The sequence below is a fragment of the Siniperca chuatsi genome, linkage group LG20 (genome assembly GCF_020085105.1).
Source record: "Siniperca chuatsi isolate FFG_IHB_CAS linkage group LG20, ASM2008510v1, whole genome shotgun sequence".
In the NCBI taxonomy this organism is placed as follows: Eukaryota; Metazoa; Chordata; class Actinopteri; order Centrarchiformes; family Sinipercidae; genus Siniperca; species Siniperca chuatsi.
In genome coordinates, this window is record NC_058061.1 from 18,148,941 (window position 1) to 18,160,251 (window position 11,311).

The following is an 11,311-nucleotide window of genomic DNA, read 5'->3' on the forward strand; positions in this document are numbered from 1 at the left end:
TTTGGAAGAAAAGCAGCTGAAGATTGTCTTGGAATAATTGCAAAGCCTACATACATGTACACATGTGCTGTATATATACATTTTTCACCAGGGTCAAGTGCAGTTAACACAAGGCTACAAATTAGACTTAAATCAGTCTTAAATCCTGGAGGTAGTGTATCTTCTGACCTGTAGTTGGTTCCGACCCCTAGCCTGAGAAGCACTGATCCACACTTAAAGCTGTGGGACATGTAGCAGAATGACTATGGCTGTCATACTGACACCAGCTGAAGCTCTGCACTGCCATCTTCTGGCTTTGCACATACTGTGATAAGAAACTGCATTTAGATCATATGTCATCACTAGCATTACAATCAACAAATAGTAAGGACTGCGAAAGTAAATGGACAAAGAGCAGATTAAAGAGCAATTAAATTTTTACATCAAGGTAAGGGCAGGAGGGGCTGGGATTCAGAGAAACGTTATCATGTACCATCAGTGATTGAATTTCCATTTCTTTAGTGTATTTTCAAGCATGCAGAGTACACGCTGTACAGACATGCCTGAATACTACGAGCTTCATTCCAGCCTGTGGGAAAATATTTAAAAGCAATATAAATGTGCAAAATCTCTCCTAACACATATTTTACTCAAAGCAGTCAAAGTGTACAAAAGTAACACATTTCTATTAAACGTAATGAAAAACACAATTTAAAGAGAAGTGCGGGGAGAATTTTAGAAGCGCACAGTCTGATCTTTCCCCTGTGCGTTTACACATTTATAGCACAACACAACATTTACAGCATTTATCAAAGGAAGCGTAACTCAGCAAGCTGATAGCTCATAGCAACCCTATCGCCTAGAAATGACATTTACATACTACTAATTTGCTACAGCTAATACGTTTGAGAGGAACGTACTTTAATGGCGATGGAATTACATTTTCTTTGTCAACCCAATGAGGAAACAATAATGAAAGTATAATTAATTAATTAAGTATAATTTGCATAATGTTCATATCAGAACAAATGCAATAATGTTCACTGACCTCATATTTTTTCACGTTTTCCATCCAACATCCGCTCTTGCAGTACAATAGCAACAAAAGCATGATTAATGTTTTTATGGTTAGGTTTAGGCACTCACAGAACTTGGTTGAGGAAAATTAATTAATTAACCTCAACCTTGTTGCGAACACAACATTGACATATCATCACCTTATAAGATGAATTGGCAAATGTGTTGGAAGAAAAGGTACTTTCCCTCTTGGGGAATTTCAATTTGTTATGTTTCATTACACACACATGCATTAGTTGTGGAGAGATGCCAGAGTGACAGAGCTGCCACATAGCCAGGCGCCCCGAGCAGTTGGGGATTTTGGTGCCTTGCTCAAGGGCACCGCGGCAGTGTCCAAGAGGTGAACTGGCAACTCTCCAGCTTGAACCGGTTCCCAAGCCAAGTCTCTACGGCCTGCACTACTACCGCTGCAAAACTCAGTCATGTTTTTGGCCTTCTGATGAATGTAAGACCAACATTCACTCTGTTTTTTTGTCTACCAACTCCTAATGGAAATATCTGTCTCTTTAGCTGCTAAATACTCCACTATGTTCACCAGCTAGTTGCTAACTTTGTCTGTCTGCTGTTTGCTGCTTGCCAGTACTTGTCAAGGAAGTGGAGAGCATTTCCTCATTTTGATTTTTCAAATGAGTCTGGCATTTAAACCGACAACTGTCATATCATCACCGTGTGGTAATAGGTGGTTGTTCACGGTGTCCTCTAAGTGAGTCACTGCAGATAGAGCCACATTTCAGGCCAACATACATTACAGGCACACCACTTCACTGAGCTTTCAGCAGGTTTTTATACAGCAAATTTCATACTCTTTCATCCATGTTCCCTTCCATGGTTGTATTTATTGGGTCTGAGGTCAAGATTCATAAATGATTCACAACATGCTGAAAAGATTCTTTTAGCCTTAAACTTGCCAAAAAGAAAAGCAACAGGAGACAAAATAACAGGTGGAGACAATTTGACCCATAGGTCAAGATGCATTATGCACACATCGTCGTCTTCTATTCTTACATGCGTGCATCCATCCTTGATTCAAGCTCCAGTCCACCTTGTAACAATCTTTGCCTGCTGTGCATCAAATCATCCATTCCAAAAGCGGTGATTGAAACAAGATGGACATCGCACTGGGAGGATGATTTGTAAAATACATGGCAACAATTTATTTACAGGGATTCTTGCCACCCAAAAAAACATTTACAGGGATAGAAGCTTGAGTTTTTACTGGGACGAATACGACTTTTATGAGATGTGATGGACAGATACACAGCTGAGATTTATGGCTCTGGCATGGCCTGCTCGTCCGCAGGGATACATTAAGGAAAAGATGGGAAGGAGAGATAGATGAGGAGGAAGAGTAAGGGGTGAAGGGGAGGAAGAGGGGAAAGAGAGTGCAAAAGAGAAATAAACTGGAGGCAATAGAAGAGAGACAAAAGAGAAAAAGAGCGCTGTGGGGATACTTAAATTCTTTTTATTCAGTGCCGTTATCTTAACGTCAAATAAAAGAGCAGGGAGGGCAATGAGGAGCGGTCACATCACATTCCTCTGAGTCTCAAACTGGAGAAGAAAACATACTATCAACATTTTTAATTTGCCCTTAAACACTTGACACTGACGCCGCTATTAGAGCTTGCATTGAAACACATCCCACATATTACATTTCCACATTATATGGTCAGAAATTATTGGACCCTTGTTCTTATTCCCTATTACACATGATCGCAAGGAATGTGGGTGTCTATCCATTTTAAGAGGAAGTGGGAAGCACACTGGATTTTTACAGTTTTATGCAAACATATGTCTAAGGGAAGAAATCATCCTCCTGGCTTGGTTAGATCTCAGTTGGAGAACAACTAATGGCTAAAACAACAGAAAAACAGTTAGGAGTAAGTTAGGCAGCAACTGAAAGATTAATTCTAGACAAAGTTACTCATACATTTCCAACATTATCAATGCCAGTTCCATTAAAGAATATAACAGTAATTGCCACAAAGAGAAATAGCGATAATAATAATAATAATATAATAATCTTTCTTTCTTTTCTTTGCTCAAAGGTTCGTTGAGCAGAGGTTGAAAGAACAGTTTAAACAGAAGTGGTGTAGCAAGCTCCAAGGTATGTCAACATGTGATCTTCAGGTCCAGTTTACACAGGAAAAGTGTTTATTGCATGAAAAGATAAATTACAAATAGGCTATTTGTAACTTTAAGGTTCATTTGGGAGATATAAAGGCCTACTGTAGGCCTAGGAAAAAGAGAGGTTGTAAACTTTGTATTAACAATAGCTACAAAAGTAGGAAAGGGTTTAAACATCTATCTTTGTTAAAGTTAAAACAGCACTAATAGATTTTTGGCAATGCAGAACAATTGACATACGTATTATCACCTTGTTAAGTTGTTATGTTAGGAACATATTAGCAAACAGTTGCCTATTTACACATTCAACAGACACAGAGCATCTGATCCACTGTTTATTATAAAATATTGATTAGTGCAGCTTTAATTTTATTAATACATTCAGTTAAAGGTGCCTGTATAAGGCAGCGTCTTGTGATTTACCTTTAGTTTAAGTTGATTTCATTCCTGCCAGGTGCCATTACTTTGCCATTATTGTATTGTATACTGTTTGTACTCCATACCATCTTAATGTAGTCTTGAGTTAATAAATTTCAAACTAAATCTGAAGAAAAAGTGTCTGTTTTTCGGCTCAAAAACACTCATGCTCCTGCCACAATGTTGTAAGGCTGCATTGCATTCTGGTCAATTTTCTGATACCGTGTCTCTCTCCCTCCTCTTTTCTGCCTGTCATCTTTGTTTGACCAGGATACGTAGAAAAAGCATACACCAAACAATTAAATAGAGCCAGAAATGAAAAGCATTTTACCAGCTTGAATATTTTAGGGGATATAAATCAGAGAACAAAGCCTCAAATTTAAGATGTGGTCACCATTTGAACGGAGTTCCTTCTTTGTTGGTTAAGATTTGAAGCTTGCTAACTTCACAATACTGCTGATCTTTGGCTCCCACCCACTGAAAGGATTTCTGTCTCTGGAGCAGCTGTGCCTAAGAGAACATTTTCTTAAAGCAAAACCTCAGCCTGAGAGTGCTAATGGGGCCTAGGGGAGTGGTCTGGGATGGGGAACGGGGCCTTTGGGGGAAAAGGGGCTGGCTGATCGAGAGCAGGACAGAGAGGGTAGGGCTTGTAAAACTTGTCTGGGGGCTGGTCTCGCTGCGTTTCACGGAGGCTGATGTTAACTGCTGGAGCGAGGTGGAGGGTCCGAGCCCAGTCTGTTTATCCTGGACAGGAAGGTAGCCGGGTGCATAGAGAGAGAGAGAGAGAGTGAGGGGTGATTCTGGATGATCCAGGCTCTGACTGCAGATGGGTGGGCTTTATAGTACGCGTGAGAGTTCTACTGCATGGGTTTGACAGCATGCGTTCATGTGGCGGATGCAGATGCCACCCAACTTACAGAATGATTTTTGCCTTCACAATGTGCTCGCACATCCATAAGGGACTTTCACATTGGATGTAACTCAGGATGAGCGCATTACATACAGTATGCCTCCTCTTACTATAAAACAACAATCCTCATCTTGATTTATTTCCCTCACTCATTTTCTACTGCATATTTGGGTGGTGCACTACATCATGATTCAAACCATAAAGTTGCAATGGAGTGTGTTTCATTCGACAACACAGAACATTTGGTCCATTAACACACCCGGTACAATGTCCCTGCGCAGGATCGGCCTGTGTGGAGATTTCTGATTTCCCATGGAGAATCAACTCTCTAATCTCACACTTGACGAAGTTTTACCAAGAATCACATTAGCTATTAGCTGTGTGATTGTGCATGTTTTTTATTAATGTAACAGTTGACTGTTGCTCTTATATCCAGTTGGTTTAAAACACCATGCAAGATTATTTTGGGGGGCTTTATTAGATAGGGACAGCTGAAGAGAGACAGGAAAGAGAGAGGGGTGACATTTAGCAATGGGCCCCGGGCTGCCCAAAGTTGACTTTTTAATGTCTCCAGCTGACTCGTTTTTAAATGAGAACCCTAAAAAGCGGTCTTAAATTTGCACTTGATGGGTACATACATGATGTTGTGCTAAAAGACTGGGGTTAAAGCTGCTTGTCCACATGCATAGAAGGCATGGAAATAAAGAAAGAACATTATTCTTTTATTGCAGTGTAGAACTAGTTACTCCTTGTGTTATTAGGATGATAAAGAACAAATTTAAGATTATTTCATCATAGCTTACATACTTGGACAAGCAAGACAGAGGTTAGACTTGTGCTTTATTGTTCATATTTTAAAATAGTATGTTTCACTTTTAACCTTTCAAGAGGCTTTTATGATGAGGATTAACCACTGTATTAAGCAACACTATCTCTTGATGACAAGTTTGGCTAGAGATGCTGAAGTGTAATTTTACCCAAATCCACAGCTGGACGTTAGCTTACATTCTGATATAGCTGCATCCAGGACTGGCTACCACACAGCTGGGATATACTACACAGTGGTTGTGCTAGTCGTGAACGGGGCTCCTTTTAATATAACCTGTAACCCCACAAAATAATGTATGAAATGCTCCTGCCTTTGGAAGTAATGCTGGGTTACTAATGTAGGTAGTAAACTAGTTAGCCAGTCAATTGGGGTTTTGCCTGATTCATTTCAACTAGCAAAACTTTACCAAAGTAAATAGTGTTTTGGAATGCAAAAGCTACAGGTTATAGCCTACTGTATATTGAACCACTATTGTATGACAGCAGTTGGCAACAGAAAGGAGAAAAACTGGCATTTATCTGTATGTTAATTCAGCACATCATTACTTTAACTTTTACTTTAAATGTTTGTATTTATTACATCTTTCTATATCTAAAACAGTGGCAGTTTCCTATGTGATTCTAGTCTTTGGCAATATTGAGCTTCTTCCCCTTACGTTAGCCTCATTAAGGCTTTTGGAAAAATGAGTTAATGTGTCGCACCATACCTCATCCTTCTGGTCTTATCATCACTGTAAAGGGATTCAGGGAAATTAAAGTCCCATCACTCTGTCTGTACCATTCCTCCCTCATTGTAAGTCCACAACCAAAATTCTTGGCCTTGAACTATACAGAACATCGGGCAATGGCCTAACCTCCACTGCAGGGAGACTGAGCCTCTTTCCTTTTGGCCGTTTGATCCTTTGCACAGATGGTTTTCTTCAGGAAAAGGTGCTGAGTGAGAGCTGAAAAACCGGGTTTATGGTATCAAAGAACCCAAGAATATTGACCGTTCATGTTGTCGTGCCAAGAATGGCTTGGGCTAACAAAGGCACTAACTGAAGGTAAGGATAATAGTTGTTTTTATGGAGAGATTTGAGGCATAATTACGTATAAAATGATTTTCATGCAATTCGCAAGCTTGAAATTTTCCGAAAGCTACTTGCAGGGATGGTAATAGTACAGGCAAATTTGTAGTTAAGTAGTAGCAATTGGACTTGGAAAGTTAACACAATATTGTGGATCCAAACCAGACACTACTTATGACAGCACACTACAAGATGGGTCCATAAGTCACAATGCACTTTCGTAGGTAGTGATACATCTTGATGTCTTTGCTGTATTTGACATTGAACCATTAGATTTGTTATCTACTCCAGATGAATCAGTTTAGTGTGGGAATGGCTTCACTCCAAACCTCACCAGTCATTTACATATACCAAGTGATGTGGAAGGAAGCCATCATCCTGACGACGCTCAACTTATTCACTTCCTTCCTCTAAAACTCAAATCTGGACTGCATGTCTGGCAATGACGAGCTGAATGTAACAGCTCAGCACTTGAAGCTCAATGCAGTCAAGAAGTACTCTTCATACTATCATTTTAAAGACAATACGCTTCAGCATGACATCCTTGATCTCAGTTGAGGATGTCATGGTGTCATCCTCCAGAACTACAAGAAACATTAGTGTGATTATAAATGATCACCTAATACTCTCAGATCAGATGTTAGATCATTCAACCATACTCATCCAAGATGCAGCCCAGATGCTAGTGCAGGAGGTGGTCTCCACATCAAATTACTGCATTGCCCTACTTACAGGCAGTCAGCCCTGTCCAACCGATCAAGAAAGCAGCAGCCCATGTGGTCTTCAACCTGCCCATTGACACATTCCCTCCATTGGCTCACTGGGTGCAGAAGCTTGCATAAGACGCTGATGCTAGCGTATCAAGTAAAGAACGGAGAGGCACTTGTCTGCCTCCAGGCTATGGTAAAATCATGTGCGGGAATGAAACCTCTCTAATCTATGCTTCACTTAGAGCCTAAATATCAAAGGTCTACGAACAAATGTTTCAAGAATAAACCCCAGTGGTGAAACATATTTCCAAAGGAGATCAGAGTTGGGCTAGTTATTCGTATATCCATCACTAAGTTTGTGTGTAAAGTCCTGTTGGGATTTACAGTGATTAAAGGGGGCACCAAATTGTGTAGGTGCAATCAATTAAATCTGGCTATCAAAATGACAATCAAAGACAATATAACTTTAATGAATAAAATCATCGGGGCACCACCCTTAAAGATGAGAAAAGGATAGCTAATTGATTCAGTCTCATAAAATACAATAAACTATCAATTTGGAACTCTGATTAATAATTAAATTAATAACTATAACCAAAACTATAAGCTAAGATAGCTAGCAAGTGCTTAACCCTAATATGTATGTGTCACTCTAAATGGGTCATTTATCAGCAAGCTAAGTTCTGTCAGTTGGTTCAGTTAGCTATGCAACAGTTGCACCTGGCAGTTACTGGGTGTAGCTATTTAGTAATGACTAATCTCTAGGTATTTATCATCTCTACATTTGTGTGGTGCAACCCATTTTAATTTAGTAATGCGTAAATCTCCACTTAGTAAATATTAAAAGGACCAGTGTGTAACATTTAGGAAGATCTATTGGCAGAAATGGAATATGGAATAATGGAATATTCATAGGTATGTTTTCATTAGTGTATAATCACCTGACGATAAGAATTGTTATGTTTTCGTTACCTTAGAATAAGCTATTTATGTCTATAGAGGGAGCAGGTCCCCTCCTACAGTGTCCGCCATGTTAAACCGCCATGTTTCTACAGTATCCCAGAACGGACAAATCAAACACTGGCTCTAGACAGGGCCTTTCGCGAGTTTCATGGCCACCGTAGTTTCTCCTACATGCTTGGAAGGCGAGCGGTATTCAGTTGGTTGCAATCTGCAACTTAAGCGCTATAACCTACACACCGCTATAACCTACACACTGGTCCTTTAAGTTGGAACTATGCTAAGTTGGACACTTGCATTAAACAGAGATTATAATTTTTAAATGTGATAAGCTTTTCCGCTGCCAGAGAGTGTCCAAGATAAAGATTTGTTGGCAGATTCTGCTTGTCGAATGTTTCCAACTACGCCACCACGACATGCCCTCAATCATCATTAGCTTTAATTGGAGGTCCTCAGCAGCCCGCAGTAGACGACTGTTGATGTGGCTCCCAGATGTAAATGGGTGTAACCAAGTGTGAAAAAGGGTGTTGCTGAGAAAGAGCATATGCATGAGACACATTACGGTCACCTTTCCCAGGATAGGTGGATCCTATCAATATGTCTGGAAGTTCCACTGGGTGGAACTGAGTATTTATTTCAAGGAGACCAGGAAAGCTGTAAATCTCATTTAATGACGTAATTGCTGAACCTTTGGCATCAGTCAGAAACCTTATCAGCCCCCGGCAGACATATTATGGTGATTTGTGCTATGGGGAAGTTTTGACACATGCGGTATCGGATTCCTGTCGTCAAAATGAGTAAATCTTTCACGATCCTTTCCACCTCATGGATTGAGACAGCCACAGCCCAGGCTCAACCTCAGGGCTCCATGGTCCTCTCGTTAGGTTGTTTTGCTTTCCTAAAGCAGTGTAGATGTATGATGAGGATTTCCGTTGAAAGAGCTGTTGAATTTCTCCCTTGTGTGTTAGGCAGCATTCCCCTGGGGCGACCTCCCACACTGCACAATGTTGACACATTATGAGCTAGCTGTATAACTCTCCTATTTCCTTTGATTCTCTCACTTTCCCTAAAAGTGTATGTGTGTGTGCACATACTGTACAAATACACACCTACTTACACCTTTACCCTCTATTCATCTATTCAACGTAGTGAACTTTTATTCTCTTTTGACTGCTTCCTTTTCACTGACGTCCCCTCAATTACCTTTTCAATCTCCTCTGCCTTTCTGACTCCCCCAGAAAGGTGGAATTCTTTGGCTGACTGCTCCCTTAAAATGTGCAATTACCATTGTTTTCATTTTTAAATATCGACCATCTTGGTCAGGATATAATTATAATTAGGATATCCTTTTCCACTCGCCAGTAATAAGTCACATTTGATGATTTCCCCTTCACGTTTCAAACAGAACTGGGGGGCTTTTTCCAAGACCAGAGTTTGTGTCGCTGGATGCTTGGCGTTGCAGCCATGGTGATGGATCTGAGGCTTCTCAAAAACAACACGGCTTACCTTTAATCGTGGCAGTCCACTTTACACATTAGCACAATCAATTTAATTGGGGAAATGGCTGAGCGAGAGGCGACATCAAAGACTGAGGCAAATGGCCCAACGCATGCAATCACCCAGCATCCATTGCTGCCTCTGGACAGGGCTGTGCGTCACGATGGCTGCAGTGGAAAATGTGAATCGCTCACAATGCCTTGTAATACAGAGAGAGGTCTTTGAGGCCTGCCAGACTGCATCACTGTGCCCATTTGTCTGGGTGGTGTTTTTCATGTTACTTTGGGGGTCATGGAGCTCTGGCATGTGACTCCACGTCGGGAGATGAGATATTTATCCATATCCATGTGTTGGAGACACAGTATGAAACAATCTGCAACTTTTATGGTTTTAGGAGCCAGATTCTCATTTCACATTCTCCTTGCTTACATCAAGGTAAGGACGAGGTCAGACCAGACCACTTGTTTGAGTTACAGTCACTGTATAATGCTGTTCTTTGTAAATGTGTACAATACACACTACCATGTAACACAGTATGTGGGTGGGGAATTGTCACACCCTGCTTGTACGCTCAAAGTTTGTCTGTAACACTTCCGTCTGGTTTAAGTGCAGACTGGAATCAAAAGCTTTTTACATTTTTCTGAAAGCAGAGCTGATCTTGAGTAAAAAATAACTGGTAAGGTTTAAACTTAAAGCAGTATTAATTGATTTTTTTGGCCACATCTGGCACAGTACCACCTTGGCTAGCATGTTAGCAAGCGGTTGCCTATTTAAACATCCTGCAGACACAGAGCAAAGTAGTATTCAATGAATACAATATTCACTCTCTTTAGCGCCGTTTGGCTCTCCACCAACTTCTGAGAAAACTATCTTGCTCTTTAGCTGCTAATGCTCCACTTTCCCCCACCACAGACTCTGACTGGAGCCGGCTTAATGCCCATACACTTGTTTTTGGTCTTTGAGGGCGGCATCTGAAGATTATAGGACTTCAGTGTCCCTAGTCATTCTACATGTACAGGGTTGTTAGCTGCATGAATTTGATATAATAAAGGTTAATCTGTTTCAACAAGGATTGATTCCATCCTTCCTTCCTTAGAATGCTTTAATAATTGAAATATTCTTTGCATAGGCTATATCTATATCTAAATCTAGGTATATCTTCACCAGCTTTTTTGCTGGAAACAATACGATGAGAGCCGTGAAACTGAACCACAACAGTAAAGTTTTGGGCCATAAAACCAAAAAAATTAGCTAAAAGATGCTAAAACGCTCTGTAGAGATCGGTGATAATTCTCTGTGGGTTCATTACTACAAGTGACCCCTTTCACATTACAATAAGTCAATATAAATATAATGAGTAGAACAATTATGCAAGTTGAATTACTGGTAAATTAAAATTCTAAGAAATAAACTCAATAGGTACAATAAATACCACATAAACATGAATGATGTCATGGTGTCTAAAGCAGGGAAATAATCAAAGGGCCAGAGCATTGTTATATTCTGTTCATGGAAATTCAGTGAAATTGTCCCAGAAAACTTTAACCCCCTTCCCCCAAAATGACTTAAAAAAATCTTAAAGGAGCCACTTGATTGGCCGGGAACGCCTGCCTCAGAAACAGCAACCCTGGTAAGTTTTTCATTAATATAATAACAAAAAGTCAACCAGCAAACAGATGGTGGCTTCCTCTCTTTTTAAAAAATATCACGGTTTTTACTTGCACTCACACAGCACTTGGCAT